Consider the following 27,995-nt stretch of genomic DNA (forward strand, 5'->3'; position numbering starts at 1 on the left):
AGAACTTCTTCTCCTAGAAAGTCTGGGGCCCGAGCCGTGGGCGGAAGTGGTTGCGGGGGGGGGGGGGGGGGCGGGGAGGAGGGGGCGGAGCCTGGCGATTCTGAGAGGCTGGATCGTATAGCCTGTCTTTGTTGATTAAAAAAATTATTTATCAAGATGCTCTTATGCCGGGCACTGTTCTAGACTTTTATGGGTAGTTTGGTGAACGACACCTTAAGATTCCCCACCTCAGGAAACTTACATATAAGTGGAGACAAAATTGTTAACTAAGCAAGATAATTTCGAAAGTGAAAAGCGCTGTGAATGAAACAAGCAACAGTGTAATTGATAGAGAAAGGCACCGGGAGCAACTTCTAGGCAAATTAGTCAGGTTCATTCTGAAGAAGTGGTATTTGAGCTAAGAGAAGGCAGTCGTTCCCAGATCCGGGAACAGCATTCCAGGTAGAGGAAATATGTATTTGAAGAAGGGGGGAAAAAGGTTTGAAACATTGAGGAAATAGAAAGGTCAGGGTGACTGGAGCCAAGTTGCAATGAGGAAATGTAGTACAGATAAGGTTGGAGGGACAAATAGAAACCAGATCTCATTGAGTCATATAAGGAGGTCATAGTAAGGAATTTGGATTTTAATCTAAACTTGCTGTGAAGGTATTAATTATTATTATCTTTTTTTTTTTGCTGCGAGAACATGATTTAGCATACTACATTATATTTATTTTCTTCATTGTATTTGTACTGTACAAAATTATTCACTTATGCATTGCCTCTCCCCGTCCTAGAATGAAAGTCCATGAGCACAGGAATCTAATTTGCTTCACTGCTGTATTCCCAGTTTCTGTGCACTCTTCAATAAATATTTGATGACTGAATGAGTGAATGTTTTATAAAAGATTACTCTGGCTATTTAGAGAATGGATGTAGAAAGGCTAAGACTGGAAACAGGAAGGCTAGTCAAAGTAGAAGTGATGATGGTGGCTTAGTTTAGGGTGGGTCTCTGTGTGGATAGAGATGAATGGATAGATTTGGGATCTATTTGGCGGTAGAGCTAAATGCACCTGATTGATTTTATGTGGAGGTAATGGAAAGGGAGGAATCACACAAATCACTCCGAGGTTTTTTGCCTAGACCCCTGGGTAGATGGTATGCCATTTACTGAGCTAGGAACCACTATGGAAGAACAGGTTTTTGGTGAGGATGAGGCATAGGAGTGGTGGTGGTGGTGAGGAATTAATCGCTATGTTTTGGACACGTTAAGATACCTAATTGACTATAAGCGGAGAAGTCTGGGTAGGTAGTTGGTTCCCTAAGTCTGAATCTCAGGGAGAAAGGTCAAGGCTGGAGAAATAAATCTAGGAGCCATTAAAATATAAATAGTACAATGGAATACTATCTAAAAAGCATTTAACTTATTAAAATTGAGTTATACATATTCAACCAAAGAGTGTAAGAAATACTTTAAATAGTGTGGGTAATTCCTTTACATTCAAGGAAAGCAAGTGTGGAGTAAGCATGAGATGGGGAATGTAAATCTGCTGTATTCTCAGATGGAATCAGCCCCCCCCCCCCATTTCCCTCTCATAGAAGGAGAATCGTGATGTTCAACTTGTGTCCACTTTTTAAAAATAAGTATTTTTCATGAAACCTGACCCATAAGTGAAAGCCCGAAGTACTTTATCTGTTGCTTCATGAAAACAATTTATCTCAACATGGGAGGAAAATAATTGAAGTAGAGCTTATTAGGAAGTGAAATGTTGGCCTTCAATTTGGCACATAAATATGGTCATAACTATTTAAAAAATCAACGTGTGAAACCACAACTACCATACTTTATAGGAGATTTAAGGAATTTCCAAGAATAATTCTATTTCATGAATTTTCTTCTCTTCATGAATTGACTTCAGAACCCAATCCCTATGTAAGTGGTGACAAGCCATATCTAAAAGCATAATCATGTGGCCAACAGACTCATGAAAAGATGCTCAACATTACTCATCATCAGGGAAATGCAAATCAAAACTACAATGAGATATCACCTCACACCTGTCAGAATGGCTAAAATCAAAACCATAAGAAACAACAGGTGTTGGCAACGATATAGAGAAAAAGGAAACGCAAATTGGTGCAGCCATTGTGGGAAACTGTATGGAGGTCCCTCAAAAAATTAAAAATAGAACTACCATATGATCCAGGAATTGCACTACTGAGTATTTACCCCCCAAATACAAAAACATTAATTCAAAGGGATACATACAACTCTATATTTATTGCAGCATTATTTATAATAGCAAAAGTATGGAAGCAGCCCAAGTGTTCATTGATAGATAAATGGACAAAGGAACTGTGAGATAACTATCTGTCTATCTATCTATCTATCATCTATCTATTTAGATATATAGATACATATTTGTCATTATATATATGTGGGAATATTAGTCATAAAAAGAATGAAATCTTGCCATTTACAACAACTTGGATGGAACTAGAGAGAGATGATATATAATGCTGAGCAAAATAAGTCAGATAAAGACAAATACTATATGATCTCACTCATATGTGGAACTTAAAAAGCAAACAAAGGGGGAAAAAAGAGACAAGCCGAAAAACAGACTCTTCTTTAAATTTAAAAATTTTTAAATTTTTGGGTATATATATTTCAAATTTTTTTAATTAAAAATTTTTAGGGGCGCCTGGGTGGCGCAGTCGGTTAAGCGTCCGACTTCAGCCAGGTCACGATCTCGCGGTCTGTGAGTTCGAGCCCCGCGTCAGGCTCTGGGCTGATGGCTCGGAGCCTGGAGCCTGTTTCCGATTCTGTGTCTCCCTCTCTCTCTGCCCCTCCCCCGTTCATGCTCTGTCTCTCTCTGTCCCAAAAATAAATAAAAAACGTTGAAAAAAAATAAAAAAAAATTTAACATTTATTTTTGAGAGACAGAGCATGAGCAGGGGAGGGGCAGAAAGAGAGGGAGACACAGAATCTGAAGCAGGCTCCAGGCTCTGAGATGTCATCACAGAGCAGGAGGCAGGACTCTTGAACCCATGAACCATGTTGGACACTTAACAGACTGAGCCACCCAGGCGCCCCTTATTTTATTTTAGTTAAAAACAATTTTTAAGGTAATCTCTACACCGAGTGTGGGGTGTGAACTCAAGACCCCAAGATCAAGATTTGCCAGCCAGACACCCCCAACAGACTCTTACTATGGAGAACAAACTGATGGTTACCACAGGGAAGGTGCGTGTGTGTGGGTGGGTGGCAAATAGGGGGTGGGGATTAAAGATTAGACTAGTCATGATGAAAAAATAAATTAAAAAAAAAGCATGATTATGAAGGTGGTCACTTAGATTGTGTGAATAGGGGTGAGAAGGGGACCCAGGACTGACCCTTAGAGTACCCCAACATTTAGAGATCAGGTAGATTAGAGAAGACTACACCTATAACACAGAAGTTTGAGAAGAAGTAACCAGGGAGGTAGAAAGACAAGGAATGTGGTGTCACCAAAGACAGAAGAAAATTTCAGGAAGAAGGCAAGGTAGGCTGTTTTAAAGGCTGTTGAGAGACTGAGGACCAATGAGAAAGGTTACTACATTTGGCAACATGGAGGTCTCTAGTGACCCTGATAATATGTTTCAGTGGCATGATGGATGCAAATGATTGAATTGACAAAGGTGGACTGTGTTGAAGCAAACTCTTTGCAATAGGTTAGGCTGGGAAGGAAAACAGAGAAGTTGGGTGTTAACTAGAAGCAGATGTGGGCTCAAAGGACGTTTCGCTTTTTGTTTTTGATGTTTTTAAAGATAGATGCTAAGGGATGCTTGTAAATCGTAAGGAATGATCCAGTGAAAAGATAGAAATTGTTGATGCAACAGAGAATGGAGGCAAACTAATGGGAAGGGAATGGGATGAGATTTTGTCAGGGAGCATTGGAGAGTTGAGGATGGAAGAAATGATATGAAAATAGTGTCCTCTAAGAGTGAGAAAATGAACTTAGTAGGAAAATGTGTAACATTGCTGAGCAGTGAATGCCCATAGGAGTTGGAGATAGTGACTTAAAAAAGAAACCAATCAGCATGATTCAGTTGCTTAGATAAGGGTATGAACACGTTGTAGTGTTGAATTTAGCCAGGGTTAAAATTTTTCAGGTAAATATGATAGAGGGTTGTCACAGAATTCTTTGTGACCCAATCTCCGCCCCCCTCCCCCCCCCCCCCCCCCCGCAAAAGCCCCCTGGAATTGGTGGTTCAACAGAGGGTTAGCCTCCTGAGACCTAGGGATGGTTCTCCTTGTTAAGAATAACACTCTGGGTTGGGGCACCTAGGTAGCTCAGTCAGTTGAGTGTCCGACTCTTGATTTCAGCTCAGGTCATGATCTCATGGTTCTTGAGTCCAAGCCCTGCATCAGGCTCTGTGCTGATAGTGTGGAGCCTGCTTGAGACTCTCTCTTTCTTTCTCTGCCCTCCCCATCTCAAAAATAAATAAACATTTTTTAAAAAAGAATACTCTAGATTATATTAATCCATTATGCCTCCATTCTTTCAGAGGAACAAATTGTATTGAGTGTTGAATATATATGCTCTATACTTTAACTCTCGTAAGCATGTAGTTGGAGTTAAAGAAGTCTGAGTTTAAATCCCTCCCAGCCTGTCCACGTAGGCTGTGACCTATTCAGATGAACCTGATTGGACTAATTTCCTCATCAGGACCAATTTCCTCATTTGTGAAATGATGATCATGACATTTCAGGATTGTTCTGAGAATTGAGCTTGGCTCATAGGCCAATCATGGGTTTGGGCTATCAGAAAGGCTTACAGGTGAATCCAGTTGTATCTACTAATGGTGACAACCTTAGACAAGTTATTTCACCAGTCTGCTTCAATTTGCTCATTGGTAAAATAGGGATTATAGGATTATAATATTTACCTTGAAGGCTAGGAACAATAGAATTGTTCACCACACAGGGCTCAAAATGGTTTAAGTGGCTCAAGATACTATATATATATACATCTTCTAACATATAGAGATTATAGTTATTGTTTAAAGTTATTGGAACAAAATCTCATGTATAGTAAGTGCTTAATACGTAATAGTTCTTTTCCATCTTTCAGCCCTTCTCCTAGTTGAGTAGTTCTTGACCCTCACTGCACATTAGAATCTTCTGAGCAACTTAAAAAACAAAACAAAAGAAAACTGGGTCCCATTCCCAGAAATTCTGTCTTGATTGTGTTAGGAACGACCTTCATTTGTTGCCTAACACCAAAGTCAGCAAGTTGCCTTGGATCAGAGTAGCTGGCCTGTAATTTCTGAAAGCTTCTCAAGTGATTTTAATTGCAGTCAGGGTTAAGTATCACTGCTGGGGTGTGGGGAGATGGGCAAAATGGGTGAAGGGGGGTGGGAGACACAGGCTTCCAGTTGTGGAATGAATAAGTCATGGGAATAAAAGGTGCAGCATAGGGAATATAGTCAATGATATTGTAACGGTGTTGTGTGGTGATACACTTGTGGTAAGCATGGCATAACATATAAACTTGTTCAGTCGCCATGTTGTGCACCTGTAACTAATGTAACATTGTGTGTCAACTATATTCAAAAAACTTTTTTAAATCATGAGTTGTGACGAATTTGAGGAATTAGATGACACATTCATAATTTAATCAACTAGATGACGTCTGGCCTCATTATGTCTTAAAATATCAGTTCCATTTCTTTCCTCTTTATAGCCTCACACTATATTTTGAACATTTAAAGTAATCAGTGTGTATATGCTAAGTTAATGAACATGGAGAAATAGGAACTCTCATACATTGTGTTAAAATATATGTATGTGCATTAAATATGTTTGTGTTAAAAAGGTAAAACTGATTCAGCCTCTGTGGAAAAAAATTTGTTGGTTCCTCCAAGCATTAAACATAGAATTACCATATGACCCAGAAATTCTACTTTTAGGTATATACCTGAAATAATTGAAAACAGGCACTCAAACAAGAACTAAAATACATACATGTACATGCATGTTCATAATAGCACTGTTCAAAAAATTAATGAATAAATTTAGTTTTTTAAAGTTTATTTATTTATTTTGAGAGAGAGAGAGAGACCAGCAGCAGGGGAAGGGCAGAGAGAGAGGATCCCGAGCTGGCTCTGCATTGTCAGCACAGAGCCTGATGAGGGGCTTGAACTTTGAAACCTCAAGACATGACCTGAGCTGAAACTAAGAGTTGGACACTTAACTGACTGAGCCACCCAGGTGCCCCTGAATAAATTTATTTTTAATGTTTGAAAAAAAAATCACTGCTAGAATTATCTTTTGGAAGCCCAAATGGGACCATGTTGTTTCTCTGCTTAAAAACCTCTTGTAATTTGCCATTGTCTACTGAATGTAGTCTGAGTTCCTGTAACTTGTATGCCAGGCCCTGAGCAATAATTCTCAACACTCTTAAGAAATATGACATCCTCGGGGCGCCTGGGTGGCTCAGTCGGTTAAGCGGCCGACTTTGGCCCAGGTCATGATCTCGCGGTCCGTGAGTTCGAGCCCCGCATCGGGCTCTGTGCTGACAGCTCAGAGCCTGGAGCCTGTTTCAGATTCTGTGTCTCCCTCTCTCTGACCCTCCCCCGTTCATGCTTTGTCTCTCTCTGTCTCAAAAATAAATAAACGCTAAAAAAAATTAAAAAAAAAAAAAGAAATATGACATCCTCCCACAAATAACTCCAGCTCGGGTTCAACACCCCCCCGCCCCCCTCAGCCCTTTACTTACCAACTGTGTGACCTTAAGCAAGTTAACTCCTCTAAGCTTTAATTTTATCATCTCATTTTGGCTTTGCTTCTTCTAACTCTGAACCTTGGTTACATATTTTTCTTTCTTTTTGGTATGTCCTCTCTTCTTTTCCTCCCTGGAAAACTCCTATATTTTTCAAAACTCAGCTTTATATCTCCTCTCCTTTGTGAAGCTTACCCTGAATATCCTCTCCTTGACATAATCTGTCTTCTTTCTATGAGTTCTCATGCCACTTCGTAAATACCTCTATTTTAGCTCTTTTCCTATTGCACTGTAATTGTTTCCAAATCTGTCCCACACCAGACTTTAAGCTTCTGGGGGGCTGGGCCTGTATCTCACTTATTCTTATATTATGTTTGCCTCTCATGGAGCCTGTTTCATAATAAGTGGTCAATAAATCTTGTTGAATTAATGAGGTGAAATAAAAATAGACAAGGATCTCTGAAACTGCCAACTTTGTGGATTTAGGAAAGGACCTATGTCTTTTGTTTGGTGCTTTGTAATCAATTTGGGCTGAAGGAATGAAAAAGTCAAATGGAAATTGTCAGACTTCTATCAATTCTGATCTTGACAATGTCCAAGTGACTCATTAAGAGACCATTTCCTCTTGGGGAAAAAAAAAAGAAACAAAGCAATTTAAAACCATCGTCAATAAAAGTGGCAAGGAAATTGAATCATGGTTTTGTAGAACTGGAATTTCTCCAAAAACCAGTATGGTCTGACTGGTAGACACACATGGTTTCTCAAGTGGACAACTGAGAACACAAAGTCTGGATAACACTGCAGTGGGTGCTAGTTGGGATATCTTGCTTTTATGAACAGAGTGATGATTCCATGCCTTCAAATTATGTCTTTGAAAATATTTTTCTTCTCTACTCCCCGCCTATTATTCCCCCAATTTTGTGATTGTTGTTTTCAGGGTGCTCGGCATGCCCTAGGCCCTAGGGATATACAGACAGATTAGACACAGTCCTTGCTCTCAAGTAGCATCAAGTCTGCTAAGGATAGAGAGCTTCTTTCAGAGAAAGCAAGAAAATTCTGGGTACAGTTGTGTAAGTTATAGAAGGTAAGGAGGTAGTTGCTCTGTGGTGGCAGTATGGGCTTTGTGGAAGGTTAGGAAAGGTGTATAGGGGAGATAAATTTTGCATATCCTTAAAAAGATGTTGAGAAATTAGACAAGACAGGTAAAGCTATTTTAAGTAAGGGTAACAGTAGCAACAGACGTAAAGAGGTATGAAAAAAGCCTGTTGTGTTTGGGGATCTACTAGTGGTTCAACAAAGCTGGAAATGGATAAAACCAGACTCTCTTTTTTAAAAAGGTTCATTTATTTTTGAGAAAGAGAGAGACAGCGAGAACAAGGGAAGGACTGGGAGAGGAAGAAAGAGAGAATTTCAAGCAGGCTCTGCACTGTCAGCACAGAGCCTGATGGAGGCTCGAACTCATGAACGGTGAGATCATGACCTGAGCTGAGATCAAGAGTTGGACATTTAACCAACAGAGTCACCCAGGAGCCCCAAACCAGACTCTTAAATGCAGAGAACAAACTGGTGGCTGCCAGAGGGGAGGTGGTGGGGCTGGATAAAACAGGCGAAGGGGATGAAGCGTACACTTACCATGATAAGTCCTGAGTAACATATAAAGTTATTGAGTCATTATACCGTATACCTGAAACTAATATAACACTATCTGTTAATTATACTTGAATTAAAAAAAATAGAAGCTTAGTGCCGAGATCTAGTGGTTTGCCAAACAGAAGAAAGAGATCAGCCTCCAACTTTCTAATATTCCTCACTCCATGAACCTCAGTATAGGACTATCCTACAGTGTTTTCATTCTGCACATGCACAGAAATGTCACAGCTGGGACCCGAATGGAACAAACAGCAAATCTGTTTGCCATTGATATAAAAAATATTAAATGCCCTATTTCTGGATGGAAAGACATATGACATAAGTTACTTGTTGACGTGAGGTTACAAATTCTAATAATGAAGGAGATAATGTAAAGAAATAATTTGCATGCATTTGTGTTAATTTAAAAACAAGGTAGAAGCAGATCATGCAGCAAGAGTTGGATCTGGATGGTGGGTAAGGACTAGGCTCCTCATCCCTTATGGGATACCAAGGGGTTTTGACTTGATCTTGAAGGCACTGAGCCATTAAAGGATGTTAAGCAAGTGGTATAAGCAGTTTTTCATTTTACAAGATCACTCTAGCAGCAGCATGGAAGGGAGGCAAGTCTGAAGTTATAGAGACCTAAAGAACATTGCGGTAGTAGTCTAGGGAGGAGAAAAGGTGGTAGCAAGAGGGAGGAGGATAAAGAAGCAGAATTAAGGGACAATAAGGTGACATTGAGAGACTCCCTTAGTGATTCGATGTAGGAAGATGGGGAAAGGGAGAAACCTAAGACAACTCCCACGTCTCAAACTTAGGTGACTGGGTGAGGGTGGCTCTGTTCGTGGAGATGCAGAATATTGGAGGGCTAGGTTTGTGTGAGGATAATATAGTCACTTTAATGTTGTGTGGGCTGAGTTTGAGATTTCTGTGGGGTACCTGAGTGGAGTTTCTAATGGGACATTTGGAAATAGGAATTATTTCTTTGCAAAGGGAGCTAGAGACTTCAGGATCACAGCTTCAGGGGCTTAATTAAAATAGAAGTTGAGGAGAGGGTGATTGGCCAAAGATAACAAATCAGCAGCCATTCACACTTGGATAAAAATCTCAGTTTCCTTGGAGCTAAGTATTCAATTTCAAATTCTCAAGAGTCACCAGTACTATGGTAGTTTAGAAATCCAAATCAAGTACCTTAAGAAATCCAAATTTTTATACTTTTTGTACATTGTTTTCTTCCCATAAAGAGTCAATGGAGTGAACTTTTTAGGCTTTAATGTAAGTATAATGCAATATAAATGTAACTACTCAAATATTCCTGTCATCAGGACAGAATTCAAGTAAATATCATCAGGACCAAAGCTGACCTCATGGTGGCACTCCAGTCTTGTCGGAATAAAGGGCTCTGGAATCATGTTACTAACCTCCAAGAGGACAGTCCGCATTGAAGTAAAGAGTTGGCATAAACTCTAGATCCATAGACCCCACAGTGGAACTTCCTGGGGAGAAATTGCAGGGGAGGGTATGCTTTTCTGGTTTTAAATCAGCTCTGGCCTGAGGCTGGATCAACAGTATAGGTATTTAATATAGCAGAATGTCTCCATCCGAAACAGAAATTCCATCAGGGCTGAAAACTAACCAAAATAATATTCTCATTATTAGTTATCCATAGCTACCATTTATTGGTGCCTATTGAATGCTGCACACAGTTCTGGGTACTTTTCATATTAGAAGGGCTCATTGAACTCTCACAACAACCCTATGGGATTGGTAATTATTCTTGTTTTTCTGAAGAAGTCACTGAGGCTCAAAGACATTAAGTAGCTGGCAGTATATAGCCACGCTACATTTTGAACCCAGGTTGTGTGATTCCCAAACTTGTGACTCCAGCCTTAAGCAAGGCTGCATTACCTCATCTTACTGATGCCAAGATGAAAGCAGTAACAGATGAAACGTAGTTTTCTTTGGGTATAGATGTTTGGCGTGAGGTAATTTCAATAATACCATATTTAAAGAGATCTAGTGAGGACGCCTATTGTGAATTTGAGGCCTCTTCATGAAATTCTTCCCTGCCTGTGAGAAACACATGAGGATATTTAGAATCACATGTATGTCCCACAAGGTACTTATTAATTACAAAGAGAAAAATAGTGAATTTACAGTGGAGAACCCTTGCAGACACTATATTAACAAAATCATCAAAGTACAAATGATAAAGCAAATGTGGTAAAATAACAATATTTGGGCCATAGGGAAATTCTTTTCCTTTTATAGTGGAAAAAACAAAAAGGACAAGGGAGGATCTGTTGACGTCAGTTAGCAACCGAGTGGAGGACTAATTTCTATCTTTGATCTTCATCTGTGAAAGCTCAAATCCCACAAAGGTTTCCAAATGAAACATTCACCTTTCTAAAGGGTAGAGAATTACTGGGGAATCCCAGAATTTATATAAAGGAAGACTCCCAAAAGAAAGACATAAATAATAAAACTCAAGAATAATGTTATTATACTGACCACAGACTACAGAGGTGGGAGTTTGTTGTTCTTGCTTCTACAATGCTTAATCAAGAGTGTCAAATCATATTTATAAAGCATTTTTAAAATGCCTCACAGACTTCAAAGCCATAAAGCTTCTCTGCATCTCTAGGGATTAATGTCTATATTTTGTATATTCTCAGCCTAAGATAATTACCAGTCTGCCTATTTTTAAAAGAATTGTTCTTTCAGTGAGAAGGAAATGATGTCTGGAGAGCTTTTTGTTCAAAATGTCGGTGTTTGCATGATTTACAGTATAATTAACCAGCCTTGTAGCACCAGAAAACTGGCTCCCTTAACTATTCATCATTTTCCAGTGACTTCAGATCATCAACTCTACTGGGAGGAAATACCTCCTCCTTAGAGATGTAAAAATATGATGTCCCTGATCATCCCCATAGATAGAATGTGATCTAGCCTTATATACCTATTGTTTTTCAGTTCTAAGGGATTTTTCCTTCATTATTTTTGACATTACTACTGTTGGTGCTAAAATCTAATTAAATACACATGTACAAAATCTAATCTACTTAAGAAGGATTTCGTTATTCAATTGCTTATAATCACCAGAACACATTTGTTAAGATATAATTGTGCTGCTTAAAAGACATACAAAGTCTAGTAGCCCAGAATCTAAAACAAAAATACCTATATGGATAAATACGTAGTGAACATTATCACAAAAATTACTTTAAAGCTCTATATTATAACCTTACCAGGTATCTTAAAAACTTCAAATATGTTTACTTTTGCTCTAGTTATCCTACTTCTGAGAATTCACCCTAAATATATACCTCCAACAATATGGAAATACATATGCTCTAGGTCAATTATTGCTGCATTGTTTGTATTTACAAAATATTGAAGACCATCTAAATGCCCGTTTAGAAAAGAATGGTTGGATAACTTATGATATAAGCACAAAATAGAGCACTCTACATCTGTTAGAAAGAATGTGGTAGATGTCTGCATACAGATGTGAAATGATTTCTAGTATATATTGTTTAGTGAAAAAAGCAAAAAACAAAAGAGAATGCTACCTTTGTGTTAAGAAAAAAAGGAAAGTGAGAAAATAGGCCTGTGCCTGCTTTTTGGTCAAAAAGGAAAACAGGAAAGATACACGAGAGACTAATGAGATTGGTTATTTACCAGAGGTGGGTGGGAATGTGATTGAAAGGGTGAGGAGGGTGGACACTAAGCAGAAGATGGAAAATGACATTTCTTTTGAAGATTCCTTTTTGTATGGTTCTTTTAGAGCCATGTTCATGATTCGTATATTGAGGGAAAAAAAAGAAACACACACACACACACACACACACACACACACACATGCAAATAAGGGAAACCCTAACAACGGAATACAAACAAATCAAACTACATTTCAAATGAATAATAAAGTCACACTGAAATGTAGGTGTGAGGGTTGGGAGGGGAACTAATTCAAGCCAAATAACCTAAGGATACAATTTTTAAAAAACTGTATATTCTCAGACTAAAGAAAAAATGAACTATAAATGAATATTAAACTTTGTGGGTTTGGGGGCGCCTGGGTGGCTCAGTCGGTTAAGCGGCCGACTTTGGCTCAGGTCATGATCTCGCGGTCTGGGAGTTCGAGCCCCGCATCAGGCTCTGTGCTGACAGCTCAGAGCCTGGAGCCTGTTTCAGATTCTGTGTCTCCCTCTCTCTGACCCTCCCCAGTTCATGCTCTGTCTGTCTCTGTCTCAAAAATAAATAAACGTTAAAAAAAAATTAAAAAAAATAAACTTTGTGGGTTTGTTTTTACAATGGTTAGTTTTTTTGTCTTTGTTTTTGTTTGTTTTGGGTAGCAATTCTAGAACTTCTTGCCGTGTATTCTGGGATTGGGTAAATGAGTAAAAATATTATGAACAATGGAATTCAATTTTCTTACTGAGAGAAAAGAGAATTACAAATAGGGAAAGAGAGAAGAGTAGAATATATCTTATAATAATGGATTAGAATTGGACAAGACAGTACAAACTCATGGTGTTTAACATAGATAGATATGGATATGTGTGGATAGATATGGATATAATTTCCTAGCTCTGTCCACTGAAAAATCTCAGAAGAAATAATGCCCCAGGAGTAATAAGCACACTGGGCACCCAGAATGTGGTTTCTAAATCCTGTTTGCTACTGAAAGGAGCCAGAGCTCCTTGGAGAATTGGCTGGTTCTAGAGCTTGAGCTGGGAAGGAATATGATGAACCTCATATTATGCATCATTTTAAGCTACTAAGTTATGGAAGCGCTCAAAGAATGGTGGGACATGTCCAAATGATAAAGAGCCATACTGAAAAGTCTCCAACCAGCCAAATCTGGGACAATTAAGCATAAAAATAAAAAATAATAGTAATATAGTACCACCTATGGACTAAAATAAGAATATAAAAACATATAAGTAAATAAGAGAGTAAATAACAAATGTGGGACAAGGGAAAGTGAGTCCTTACAGTAGAATGGTAGCTAATAAATGTAGAAGGAATGATGGGATTAGAAAATCACTATTTGGCAACCATCATAGTAATAGTTGAATTGGTAGAGGATGGTTAAGCTAGTGGGTGACATTTGGATGAGAAACAGGATATTTACATAGTTACAAAGTATGTTGTCACAAAATATTAACTAACTACAAAGGGAAAAGTAGTAAATTTATAGTGGTAAAATATGAATTTTGGGAAATCTTGGTGAAGATTACAGGGATTTTTTTACTATTTTTACAACTCTTCTGTAAGGTTGAGATTATATAAAAATTAAAAATAAATGGTAATTAAAGCAGCTCCAAGGAGTTTGCTAAGCTACGGCAAGACAAAAGCTGTAATCAATGCATAGCAAGTTGATTCTGCCTGCCTCCTTAGCCATCAATTTGGAGAGGGGAGTGGTGGGAGGTCAAAAATCTTATTAGATGTTTCCTTGGACAAAATTTTAAGAAAATATTTTGGTCATTTTTTGGGGCGCCTGGGTGGCGCAGTCGGTTGGGCGTCCGACTTCAGCCAGGTCACGATCTCGCAGTCCGTGAGTTCGAGCCCCGCGTCAGGCTCTGGGCTGATGGCTCAGAGCCTGGAGCCTGTTTCCGATTCTGTGTCTCCCTCTCTCTCTGCCCCTCCCCCGTTCATGCTCTGTCTCTCTCTGTCCCAAAAATAAATACATGTTGAAAAAAAAAAAAAATTAAAAAAAAAAAAAAAAAAAAAAAAAAAGAAAATATTTTGGTCATTTTTTATTTTAGATTTTATTTTTTGTAAGTAGCCTCTACCAACATCCAAAGTGGGGCTCAAACTTACAACCCTAAGATTAAGAGTTGCATGCTCTAATGACTGAGCCAGCCAGGTGCCCTAAAAATATTTTGTTTTGAAAAGCTGTAAACCTGTTGGAAAAGAGTTTTTGATAGCATTTTTAAAAACTCCCTGTTATTACCAGAGACAAATTCTGTTTCTAGTTATTAAAAAAAGCAATTGGATGAAGATTTCAGCCCCAGGAGACCCAAAAATCAAAGAAATCAAGAGTAAAGAAATGGAGTAATTTCTCTTTTCCACCCAGATAGTAAATTTAAATAGAAATTTATGATTATTATGGCAGTTATAAAGTCTTAATGTGACTGATGCATAGGCATACCCCCCAAACTGTTTTTTCTTTCCTTTTACACAGAAATAAGTAAAAAGATCATTGAAAAGAACTGTCCTGGGGAGAGGGGAACCCGAGGGCCTGAGGACCCAACTGCACATCCAAGTGGTTTGAACTCTGAGCCTCTTGTAGTCCTGATGAACAATTTCACTTTCCTTAAGTTTGTAACAGTTGGAACTTCAACAGCTGTGGGTTTATGCACTTTGGGACCAGTCAACACGGTGCAGAGTTCAAAGTGCTAAGAGACAAGAGATCAAAATGGCTTCCAGAGTAAAGACAGAGACAAGTAAATTAAAGCAGCATTTAGAGAACTAAATTGGAAGAAGAAATTTGAACAGACTAATGCAGCAATTACAAGCTCTGGAGGAATGCAGAGAGGAATGTGATAGAGATGAATATGAAGAAACCAAAGAGGAAACTCTGGAACAACTAAGTGAATTTAATGATTCAATGGAGAAAATTAAAAAGTCTGAAAATATGACTTTGATAGATGAGCTAAGTGGAAAGCAACTGCTAAGTGGAAAGCACCTGGAAGGCAGCTATCAGCCAGGCCTTTAAAACTCTGGAGGTTTTCAGGGGTGTCTGGGTGGCTCAGTTGGTTAAGCCTAGGACTTTGGCTCAGGTCACGGTCTCAAAGTTCTCAAGTTCGAGCCCTGCATCAGGCTCTCTGCTGTCAGTGCAAAGCCCACTTCAGATCCTCTGTCCCCCTCTCTCTCTGCCCTTCTCCTGCTTGCTCACACTCTCTCTTTCAAAAATAAATAAACATTAAATAAAACAAAACAAAACCTTGGAGGTCATCAGATTATTTGCAAAGAAACAACCAGGACAGGGGCACCTGGGTGACTTAGTCAGTTAAGCGTCTGACTTCAGCTCAGGTCATAATCTTGCAGTTCATGGGTTTGAGCCTTGCATCGGGCTCTGTGCTGATGCCTCAGAGCCTGGAGCCTGCTTCAGATTCTGTGTCTCCCTCTCTCTCTCCTCTGTCTCCCTCTCTCTCAAAAATTAAATAAACATTAAAAGAGAAAGAAAGAAAAAGAAAGAAAGAAAGAAAGAAAGAAAGAAAGAAAGAAAGAAAGAAAGAACAAAAAAGAACCAACGAACCAGGACACCTTCAGACAAGGTGAGCAGGGATGGATGGAGATCTCATGGCAGGAAAGTTGGAAAGAGGCCTGTACACTCAAGACAAAGCGGAGATACTAGCAGCTCTCAGGGAACTTAGGGAGAAGCTGACTGCAGATGATGAGGCTTCTTGTCAGCACATGCAGGTGCTACACTCAGCCAGTTTGAGAAAGTCTCTACAGACCTTGGCTTTGGAGACAAAGTTCTTGCACTGGCAAGCTCTGAGTTTGAAAAAACAAAAACATGACATGGTGTGGAACCTTGGGACATTGATCACATTCTTATTATTCTAGGGATTTTGAATCATTGCAAAGAAATCACGAGATTCTCGAATGCATTGATAACCTAAGAAAAGGTGACAGAAAAACATACTTGTGGCTCCTGGTTATACCCTTCATCATTGTGCTTTGTGTAGGGCTGCCTGCCTGAGTGATCCTAGACTTTTGGAGATGAGGGACCCATTAGACCTTATTCATTATGTCTTGTGTGTTTGAGAGAGAGTACAGAAAAAAGTTTCCCTGTTTTTATTAAGCCTTCGTGGTTTTTTTTAATGTTTATTTTTACTTTTGAGAGAGAGAGAGCAAGTAGGGGAGGGGCAGAAAGAGAGGGAGACACAGAATCTGAAGCAGGTTCCAGGCTCTGAGCTGTCAGCACAGAGCCCAACATGAGGTTCAAACTCACGAGCCATCAGATTGTGACCTGAGCTGAAGGCAGACACTTAACCAACTAAGCCACCCAGGCACCCACAAGCCTCCTTGTTTTTAAGTGCTGAGAGTAAATGAAAAGATGTGAACTAAAAAGCAAAAAAACAAAAAAACAAACACACACACACACACACACACACACACACACAAAAAGTGCTGGTAATGAGGTGATAATACTTCTACTATCACAGCTTGCCAGATACTATTCTAAATATTGTTCATATATTAATTTATTTAATCTCACAGCAACCCTGCATAGTAGACCCTATTATTAGACTCAATTTACAATCGACAAAACCAAGGTTCTCAAACTTTCTTGATTAACTGTGGTCTTCAAGTCTCAGTAATTTTTTCATGACAATTCACACCAAAGGAAATACCTAGTAATTCCACTTGTTAAGTTGTTAGATCCAAATATCTTAACACATATTTATGATTTCACAACTGAGTAGCCATTAAAATACATACAAATTGAAAGAGCGAATAGTATTCTTATTTCATTAAAAATTTTTTAATGTTTATTTATTTTGAGAGAGAGAGACAGAACGTGAGCAGGGGAGGGACAGAGAGATATGGAGACAGAATCGGAAGCAGGCTCCAGGCTCTGAGCTGTCAGCACAGAGCCCGACGCGGGGCTGGAACTTATAAGCTGTGAGATCATAACCTGAGCCAAAGCCAGATGCTTAACTGACTGAGCCACCCAGGTGCCCCTATTTCATTTTTAAATAGTCAAATTACTTGCTAATAGGAGATGTGAGGCTGTTGGGTGCTGCACAACTTCTCCAACTTTGAGCTCATATTAGACACCACCACACTCATTTCCTGCTCCATACTGATGGTATTCATGCAGTGCTTGCTTTTCATCACAGCAAGTGCAGAAAACTCATCTTTGCAAAGATATGACATCATTAAAAGAATAAGTTTAATGTTGAAACCATAATCTACCTCATACTAGAAGTTCACATAATTTCTAACAGATGTTGAATATCACTATGTTGCCCTTAAAAAATTTAAATATTATATGTTTCTCATAAAGACCATATATGAAAGCCCCACAGTGAATATCACACTCAATGGGGAAAAACTGAGAGCTTTCCCCCTAAGGTCAGAAACAAAACAAGGATGTCCACGCTCATCACTTTTATTCAACATAGTACTGGAAGTCCTAGCCACAACAGGCAGACAACAAAAAGAAATTAAATTCGTCTGAACTGGTAAGGAAGAAGTAAAACTTTCACTATTTGCAGATGACATGATACAATATATAGAAAACCCGTGAGATTCCACCAAGAAGCTACTAGAACTGACAAATGAATTCAGTAAAGTCACAGGATATAAAATCAATGTACAGAAATCTGTTGCATTTCTACACACTAATAATGAAGCAGTAGAAAGAGAAATTAATAAAACAATCCCATTTACAATTGCATCCAAACTAATAAGATACCTAAGAATAAACCTAACCAAAGAGGTAAAAGACCTGTATATGGAAAACTATAAACATTGATGAAAAAAATTGAAGTTGACACAAAGAAATGGAAAGATATTCCATGCTCATGGACTGGAAGAATAAATACTGTTAAAATGTCTATACTACCTAAAGCAAACTACAGATTTAATGTAATCCCTATCAAAATACAAACAGAATTTTTCACAGAACTAGAGCAAACAATCCTAAAATTTGTATGGAACCACAAAAGGCCCTAAATAGCCAAAGCAATTTTGAAAAAGAAAAGCTAAACTGGAGGTATCACAGTTCCAGATTTCAAGTTATATTACAAAGCTGTAATAATCAAAACAGTATGGTGCCGGCACAAAAATAGACACATTGATCAATGAAACAGAATAGAAAACCCAGAAATAAACCCACAATTATATGACCAAGCAGGAAAGAATATCCAATGGGAAAAAGCCTCTTCAACAAAAGGTATTGAGAAAACTGATCAGCCACATGTGGAAGAATGAAACTAGACCACTTTCTTACACCATCCACAAAAGTAAACTCAAAATGGATTAAGGACCTAAATGTAAGACCTGAAACCATAAAAATCCTAAAAGAGAGCATGGGCAGTTATGTCTCTGATATCAGCCATAGCAACATTTTTCTAGACATGTCTCCTGAGGCAAGGGAAATAAAGGCAAAAATAAACTATTGGGACTATATCAAAATAAAAAGTTTCTCCACTCAAAGGAAACAATAAAACTAAAGGCAACCTATGGAATGGGAGAAGATATTGCAAATGACATATCTGATAAAAGATTAGTATCTAAAATATATTAAGAACTTATACAACTCAACACCCGAAAAACAAATAATCCAATTACAAAATGAGCAGAAGATACGAACAGACATTTCTTCAAAGACTTCCAGATGCCCGATAGACACATGAAAAGATGCTTAACATCACTCATCATCAGGGAAATGCAAATTGAAACAACAGCAAGATATCACCTCACACTTGTTGGAATGGCTAAAATCAAAAACACAAGAAACAAGTTTTGGAGAGGATGTGGAGAAAAAGGAACCCTCGTGCACTGCTGATGGGAATATAAACTGGTGCGGACACTGTGGAAAACAGTATGGAGTTTCCTCAAAAAGTTAAAATTAGAATTTCCCTACGATCCAGTAATCACACTACTGGATATTTACCCCCAAAACACAAAAACATTAATTCAAAGGGATACATACATCTCTATGTTCATAGCAGCATTATTTACAGTAGGCAAAGTAAGGAAGCAGTCCAAGAGTCCATTGATAGATGAATGGATAAAGAAGACGTGGCATATATATGATTATAGTGAAATAAGTCAGAGAAAGACAAATAACATATGATTTCACCCATTTGTGGAATTTAAGAAACAAAACAAATGAGCAAAGGGGAAAAAAGGAGAGAGAGAGAGACAAACCAAGAAACTTAACTATAGAGAACAAACTGATAGTTTCAGAGGGGAGGTGAGTAGGGGGATGGGATTAAGGAGTACTCTTGTGATGAGCACTGGGTGATGTATGAATTATTGAATAGCTTTTTGTACACCTGAAACAAATGTAACACTATATGTTAGGCATATTGGAATAAACAAAAAAACAAATTAAATGTTCTGTGCTTCCCCATAGGCTTATTGCTATGCACCCTGTGGTATCTTGGGCTACAGTTTAAGAACTGTGGATCTAACACAGAATTATTTTCAGTTTGAGGGACAGAACTCTTGGGCAAAAATACAACTCAGATTGTCATATGTGATATTACTTAATTTGTGTGAATGTTAACAAATTTTATAAAACATTAGTATTGTAAAAATCTTGCTCTCCATGTATTATTTATTTATTTATTTATTTATTTATTTATTTAATTTTCCGTGTATCTTTTTGGTTTTACTTTTTAAAAAAATTAAAAAAAATTTTTATGTTTATTTATTTTTGAGAGAGAGAGAGAGAGAGAGAGACAGAGCACGAGTGGAGAAGGGGACAAGAGAGAGGGAGACACAGAATCCAAAGCAGGCTCCAGGCTCTGAGCTGTCAGCACAGAGCCTGATGTGGAACTCGAACTCGTGAACTGTGAGATCATGACCTGAGCCAAAGTCTGACACTTAACCGACTGAGCCACCCAGACGCCCCTTAAAAATTTTTTTAATGTTTATTTATTTATTTTTGAGAGGGAGTGGGCAGAGAGAGAGGGAAAGAGAGAATCCCAAGCAGGTTCTATGCTGTCAGTGCAGAGCCCAATGCAGGGCTCAATCCCACAAACTGTGAAATCATGACCTGAGCAGAAACCAAGAGTTGGACACTCAAATGACTGAGCCACCCAGGTGCCCTTCCAAGTATCTTTTAAATGCGTGTCTCTTACTTTGTTTTGTCTAATTGCTTTGGGATAAACTCCTATTTTGCAAATGACAAAGCAGAAACAGAATCACCTGGAATGAACAATGAAATGTTACATCTTAAGGTCAAGGTAAATCACTGCATTTAAGGAATGGGAAGCAAAGACATTCCTGAAATGATAAACATTTGAAGCTGATATATATACTTAAAAAATACTTTATACTACCAAATGCATAGAGTGAACTCTAGGAACTTTGCAAGTTTAACTGAATGAACTTCTCTTTTAAGTAACCTTATTACTTGAAAATCTGGATGGTTTAAACCAGTATACAAGGGGCTTATTTGTTTTACGAATGATATTATTTGAGAGTCCTTGGTGCATTTAAAGTAGGATGTGGTTCCCTGAAATTAAGATGTATGCCTAACTTTTTGGACACATTATTATAGAAAATATCTCATTGTTTACATTGCATTTTGTGTTTTGTCTTTGAGAAGGGTAGGAAGTGAAACATTCATCTCCTAATTGTGTACAAAGGGAAAATGAGGCACAGAGAATAGTGAGTTTATCATCATGCAATAAGAAATTAGAAGGCATCACCTACTCATCTTGGTTATGAAAAATCATGTGAAAAAAAATCATGTATGGATGTTAGTCTCTAACTATCATAGTTCTTTTCACAATAAGGTGATGATACACAACAGTCAATCAATAAAATTAAAAATGCCCAGGGGCTCCTGGATGGCTCAGTTCATTAAGGGTCTGGCTCTTGATCTTGGCTCAGGGTATGATCTCACGGTTTGTGAGTCTGAGTCTTACGTTGGGCTCTGTGCTGACAGCACAGAGCCTGCGTGGGATTCTCTCTCTCCCTCCTTCTCTGCTCCTCCCCTGATTGTGCTCTCTCTCAAAATAAATAAATAAACATTTAAAAATGCTCTTTTTTTTTTTACAATGATTTTGTACTAAAGTTAGTGTATGTGATTTTTCCTCAAGAATTGAAGTCTCAATTCTGCTGACTGTACTGACATAGTCAAGATAATGCCAGCATACGGTATGCTATGAGTGGTCTGAGTGATAGAGGCTTGATAACAAGCAGAAGGAGATGCTCACTGCTGGTTTACTCCTACAGCCATGCTAAAGGGTTTACTTTGATTAGTGTGACATCAGCACATATTAATAGAATGAAGAACCAAGAAAATTTCACTTCACTTTGCCATCATCATTTTGATGGTTGATTGACCCAACAAAGCTGGGGTTCCCAGAGCACTGAGTAAAACAACTCTGAGGCACCTTTGCAAAGTTATTCTGCAGCCCGGACTGAAATACTGTTTTCATATCTTCCGTGGGGCCTCTGTTATTTTAATTATGGGGAAATTACAGAGCACTGTCCTCCCCAGGCAGTTTGCTGCATGTGGCCCCTTTCTTTTCACTGTTCAGGCTGAGTCCTGGGATTCTTTAAGGTAGAAATAAAAGCATTTCCCTGGGTCCTTGGGAAAAGCAGGGAAATCTGAGATAATCCTGATGGAGAAGTGGTCTTTTTATAGATCTGAATACTAGATCTATTGTTGCTCAGGTGTCCTGAACGATAGTCTTCGGGACTGTGAACCAGAGTTCCCTATCCGAAGTTTCATTTAAATGTCATGATGAATTGGTTGCAAAAAAGAGGACAGGGAGGAATGTGAAAGGGCTTGTATAACAAAGAACCATAAATCATTGCTGGTGCAGCGGGCCCCCCATCATTCAGCCTGTGGGCTTCTTGACAGAGGTGCTGCAGGGAGAGAGAGGAGAGGGAATGGGGTCTTCCAGCTGTGGGACTGCAGCGTCCTCCAAACCAAGAAAGCCACTTAGCCCCAACCAAATCCTTCCTGAGGTAGGAACTTATCATTTAGGGAATGAAAGATAGGGGCAGAGGGACCTCTATCTACTATGGTGCAAGGCACTATGCAAGCTGTCATGGGGGTGGGCAGGGGAAGGGAAAGGGAGAGTAAGACCAAGATAAATAAGATACAGCACCTGCCTTACTATTTATTAGACATTATGGCAAGGACTCTGCCCCCCTCTTCAGCATAAACACTAGTACATAATTAGGGTGTGCCTCACTTGATAAAACAGCGGTATTTCTGAGCCTTACCGGCATTAAAGTGAATTTCCACCCACAAAACCGGCCGCGTTGCTCTCCATTGGGATTCGTTTCCTCCTTCCTCACATTCCTGTAGCCCTCTCTTCATGTACAGACTCTATCTTCTTGGTCAGCAGGCCTTCTTGAGGCAACTATCCTAGAGCAGAAAAAAGAAAGAGCCTGGGCCTGGTGCCAAACAGGCTCAAAATAGAATCCCAGCTCTGCTACTTATTAGCTGTGTACGATCTGGATTCTCAACCTCTCAAAGCCTCAGTTTCCTCCTCTGTAAAATGGGAATAAGACAGTTCTTGTGTTTAGAACTTTGAGACGATTGGGGCACCTCAGTCGGATGGGCGACCAACTTCGGCTCAGGTCATGATCTCACGGCCCTGTGGCTTCGAGCCCCGCACCTGGCTCTGTGCTGACAGCTCGGAGCCTGGAGCCTGCTTCAGATTCTGTGTCTCCTCTCTCTGTCCCTCCCCTGCTTGTGCTCTGTCTCTCTCTCAAAAATAAAACATTAAAAAAAAAAAAAAAGAACTTTGAGACGATTAAGTGAGATATGGCATGTCAGTATTTAGAAAAATGCCTGGGATATAATAAGCATTCAGGACTGGTTAGTCATTACTATCAGGTGCTTCACAGGTGTGGAAACCAAAGCTCATAAAGCTTAAATAACTCAGGTGCGCTGTAACCGGGAGGTGGTATGGCACTGCTTTTAAGGATGCTGAGGTCATGTATACCTCACTCCCATTCCTTTCCTGCCAATTACTATTTATACAACCCTGAACAAATAATTTCATTTCTCTTAGCCTTCATTTCTTTATTGGACAACAGAGAGGTTGATGGCTAGTAACGTCTGCCTTGCTGCTTATATTATGAGGTTAAATGACATGACGTATGTAAAGTGATCGGCACAATGGAATGCACTCAGAAAATTGGAAGCCACTGTTTTTACCAAAAGTCACCCAGTTGACAAGTGGAAGGACGTGGATTTCAATGCAATGGGTCTGACTCCCCCAAACGTAGCCTTTTCTAGTAAACTCACCACTAGCTCCCTTGCTCTCTGAGCTGGAAGGCTAAAGAATTAGCAGATGCAATGAACACTTAGAAGGCTTTTCTCAAGTGCAATGAAATTAGTTTACTTTCCTCTTTTGATAGATGCTTTACCTTATTTCACAAATAGGTACTCACACACCCATAATCTTGAACTAGCCTTTTCTCTCTTAATCAACCATATATATGATATATATATATATATATATATATATACACACACAGAAATTCTATACATATAGTTTTCCCCCCAACCTCATAGAGGAATAGCCAACATCTCAAAGGAACATACTGCTGACTTCCCAACTCACAGAAATCTTCAAAAACACTTGCCTTTGAAAGAAATCATCATCCCAGAGAAAGCATTACAGGGATTCTCTCACGATGAGGAATAGGATTAAAACTCAAAGCTTGTGGGCTGAAATCCAAGCGGAAAGGAAAAGCAAGAGTGTGCCTTCTTCCTCCCAGCAAGCCCTGCCTTGGCATACTGCCCCTCCCCACTCCCAGGAGGGGAGAGAGCCCAGCCTAGGGTCAAGGAGTGGTGACCAGGTTAGCAACAAGGGCAACAGAGGGAGGAGACAAAAGAACAGCAAGTGGAAGCGGCTGGCTGAATGCGGGAGCATGTTTCTTTGCTGAAAGAGAATGGCCCGACATCGACTCTAACTGGGAGAGAGGAGTGTGGAGGGGGCAGAGGACAGCTAATGGATGGGGTGGCCCAGCAGGGGTCAGAGGTCATGAGGGCAGTCAGTGAACTAATTGGCCACTCTGCGCATATTCACTTTCTGCTTCTAGCCTACAGCTGGGCCTTGAGAGAAAGCCCTGGGGTTGAAGCTGGCTTTATTCATGCCCTGGGATTTGAAGCCAAATGGTGAAAAGCAACTGAAACTAAAAAGTAAGACGAGGACCCTTTTTTCTTTTTCTTTTTCTTTTTTTTTTTTCACTCCAGGAAAAGTTGACTGGGGACAGCCTTCTGCAAGGAAAATGCTAGATTCCACTTCATTCGTTCACTCATTCATTCATGTATTTCTTTCTTTCCCTCTCTCTCTTTGGCTTCAAAAGCTTGGAATTTAACCCTTTTTTTTTTTTTTTAATTCTCAAGTTAGTTAACATACAGTGTAGTCTTGCCTTCAGGAGTAGAATCCAGTGATTCATTGCTTACATATAACACCCAGTGCCCATCCCAACAAGTGCCCTATTTAATGTTCATCACCCATTTTCCCCACCCCCCCCAACCCTCAGTTTGTTCTCTGTATTTAAGAGTCTCTTATGGTTTGCCTCCCTCTCTGTTTTTATTTTATTTTTCCTTTCCTTCCCCTATGATCATCTGCTAAGTTTCTCAAATTCCACATATGTGTGAAATCATGTGATATCTGTCTTTCTCTTACTGACATATTTCACTTAGCATAATAGCCTCCAGTTCCATCCACATTGTTGCAAATGGCAAGATTTCATTCTTTTTCATTGCCGAGTAGTATTTCATCACACACACACACACACACACATATATATAATGATGAATGGATTAAAAAGATGTATGTATATGTGTATATATATGTGTACATATATATGTACACATGTATATATACATGTATGTATACATATACATGTATGTGTACATATATGTATACATATATATGCACATATACATACATCTTTTTTTCTATATCAAAATTCTTTTATTTATTTATTTATTTATTATTTTTTTTATTTTTTAATATACGAAATTTACTGTCAAATTGGTTTCCATACAACACCCAGTGCTCATCCCAAAAGGTGCCCTCCTCAATACCCATCACCCACCCTGCCCTCCTTCCCACCCCCCATCAACCCTCAGTTTGTTCTCAGTTTTTAACAGTCTCTTATGCTTTGGCTCTCTCCCACTCTAACCTCTTACCTCTTTTTTTTTTTTTTAATCTTTTTTAATCCATTCATACATATATGTATATATATATATATATATATATATACACATATACATACATCTTTTTAATCCATTCATCAGTTGATGGACATTCGGGCTCTTTCCATAATTGGGCTCTTGTTGATAGCACTGCTATAAACATTGGGGTGCATGTGCCCCTTCAAATCAGCATTCCTGTATCCTTTGGATAAATTCCTAGTAGTGCAATTGCTGGGTCATAGGGTCATGTATCTCTTCATCTTCCCCTTCTTCCTAATCTCCATATGCTAGCTGGATGCCCTAGGAAAGGCTATGCTGGGCACATTCCAGATGGGAAAGGATTATAGACACCTATAGCTTAGAACACAGATTATCGGAGTGAGGCCTGGGCTTTAGGGTCTTCGAATGCCGCTCTCTTGTTTCATACTTAAGGAAACGGGGAAGGCAATTTGCTCAGACCACAGAGAGGTACCAGAAGAGGACTGGAATGCTTAACAGCTCAGCCTCTGGTCAGAGAGCCTGGGCTGGAATTCTGGCAACCAGCTCCGGGGCCTTAAGATAGTGACTTAAACTTTCAAAGCATCAAGTTGCTCATCTATAGAAAAACAGGGTTGTTGTGTGGATTAAATGAGGCACATGCAAGTAAAGTGAGCATGTGCCTCAATAAATGTTAACTATTCCTATTACTACTGCTATTACTTCAGAGCCCAGGAAACAATGTTCTTATGAAGATAAACACGTAGCACAATGAATACCAACTCCCTGTTCCCCTGTCATCTCCATGGGCAACTCGTTCCAAAGTGAAAATCCTCATTCCCCCTCAGTTAAGAGACCTATGAAGATAGCAGGGAAATTTGGGAGTCCTGTCTGAACTTTCTGCAGGTAGAGCTGTCCAAATTCAGAACGAGCTGACTTGGGATGAGTCAATACACAAAAAGGGCTGAGAACGGTGCGAGGCACAGCACTCACTAAGGTTTGCCACTTAGTGTTATTGGTGTTTGCACCAAAGAGGGAGCTCTTTCTCACTGCAGAGGTTCAGGCATGAGACTGACTCACCCCTGGTCAGGAATGTTGTCAGGGAGCTTCACAGATAGGATCGGAAGGAGGCTGGCCAAGATGAGATGTGAGTTCTGTGATTTTTCTTTGTAGCATTTTTGTCTACCTCTTCCCAGATTTCTGAAGCAGACCATCACACTGGTACCATTACATGTGGATTCTGGAGCAAATAAAAAGATGAAAATACAAAAGAGACATAGACACTCTCTATAAACCTTTGCTCTCCAAACCCACCTGGGACTTTTACATTGTGGACATGAAGGGACACAGAGTGGAGACCACCAGTTTCTACCCAAAATTTAATTTTGAAGTTCCCTTTTGTCACCTGTTTTTCCCACTTCATTCATTCATTCATTCATTCATCATTGAAGTGTAATTTACAGAAAATAAAATGACAGATTGTAAGTATTCAGTTCAGTGAGCTTTGATAATTACATACACTCATGTAACTTCCATTCAAAGCAAGGTATAGAACAGTTCTATCAACCCAGAAAGTTCCCTTATTGTCTTTTCCATTCAATCCCCTAATCCTTCTGTTCTCTCTAGGCTATTCTGACTTCTATCACCCTCTATTCATTTTGCCTATTGTTAAATCATACACATTTTTGTACCTGGCTCCCTTTCTTAAGATATCTTTGGTATTCACTCACATTATTCATGTATTAGTTGTTCATTCCTTTTTATTGAACAATCCCTCATATGAATATACCACAACTTCTCTATATTCCTGGGGTGGACATTTAATTTATTTCCAGTTTTTGGCTGCTGTGATTATTCTTATGTATTTTCCTGAGCCTCATTGCATTTATATTTTATATGAAACATATAAGAATAGTTCAGAGAAGGGACGCCTGGGTGGCGCAGTCGGTTAAGCGTCCGACTACAGCCAGGTCACGATCTCGCGGTCCGTGAGTTCGAGCCCCGCGTCAGGCTCTGGGCTGATGGCTCGGAGCCTGGAGCCTGTTTCCGATTCTGTGTCTCCCTCTCTCTCTGCCCCTCCCCCGTTCATGCTCTGTCTCTCTCTGTCCCAAAAATAAATAAAAAACGTTGAAAAAAAAAATTAAAAAAAAAAAAAAAAGAATAGTTCAGAGAAGATTACAGATACTCATGTACTACTACCCATATTTAACAAAAATTAACATTTTGCCATATCCAGTTCCTTCTTGAAGAAACATTACAGATTTAGTTGAAACTCACTCTGTATTCCTTCCCACTCCATACTTTCGCAGTAACTACTTTTCTGAAGTTGGTTTGAATCTATTCTGTGTTTTATGTGTTTAAGAATATGTATGGATGGATTGATCTGTTTTCGTCTAATATGCTGGACATTTGGTGAGCCTTTTCCATCTGGAAAGCCATGTCCTCTGGAAAAATTTTCTTGGATTATTTATCTGAGAATTTCCTCTCTTCCATTTTTTCTGTTCTCTCTGGAACTCCTATAGTTCAAATGTTGGACTTCCTGGATTGGTCTTATTTTATTTTCTCTCTTGTTTTTTTTTTTTTTTTTCTCTTTGTCTTTTATTCACCTTTCAGGGAATTTTCTCAACTTTATCTTCCAATCCACTTATTAAGTTTTCCATTGGTGTTATCATATATATTTTAAATTTCTTTATTTTATTTTAAATTTCTAACATTTTTTTAATTCCATGACTGTTCATTTCAAAGCTTCTTGCTCTTGT

At 39.0% G+C, this 27,995-nt stretch overlaps 1 pseudogene; it reads left to right on the top strand.

Moving 5' to 3' along the window:
- Window positions 1-14,653: 14,653 nt before the first annotated feature.
- Window positions 14,654-15,939, top strand: LOC131497996 (protein LZIC-like; annotated as a pseudogene).
- Window positions 15,940-27,995: the final 12,056 nt, after the last annotated feature.

Source organism: Neofelis nebulosa, chromosome 16, assembly GCF_028018385.1.
Source record: "Neofelis nebulosa isolate mNeoNeb1 chromosome 16, mNeoNeb1.pri, whole genome shotgun sequence".
NCBI classification, from domain to species: Eukaryota; Metazoa; Chordata; class Mammalia; order Carnivora; family Felidae; genus Neofelis; species Neofelis nebulosa.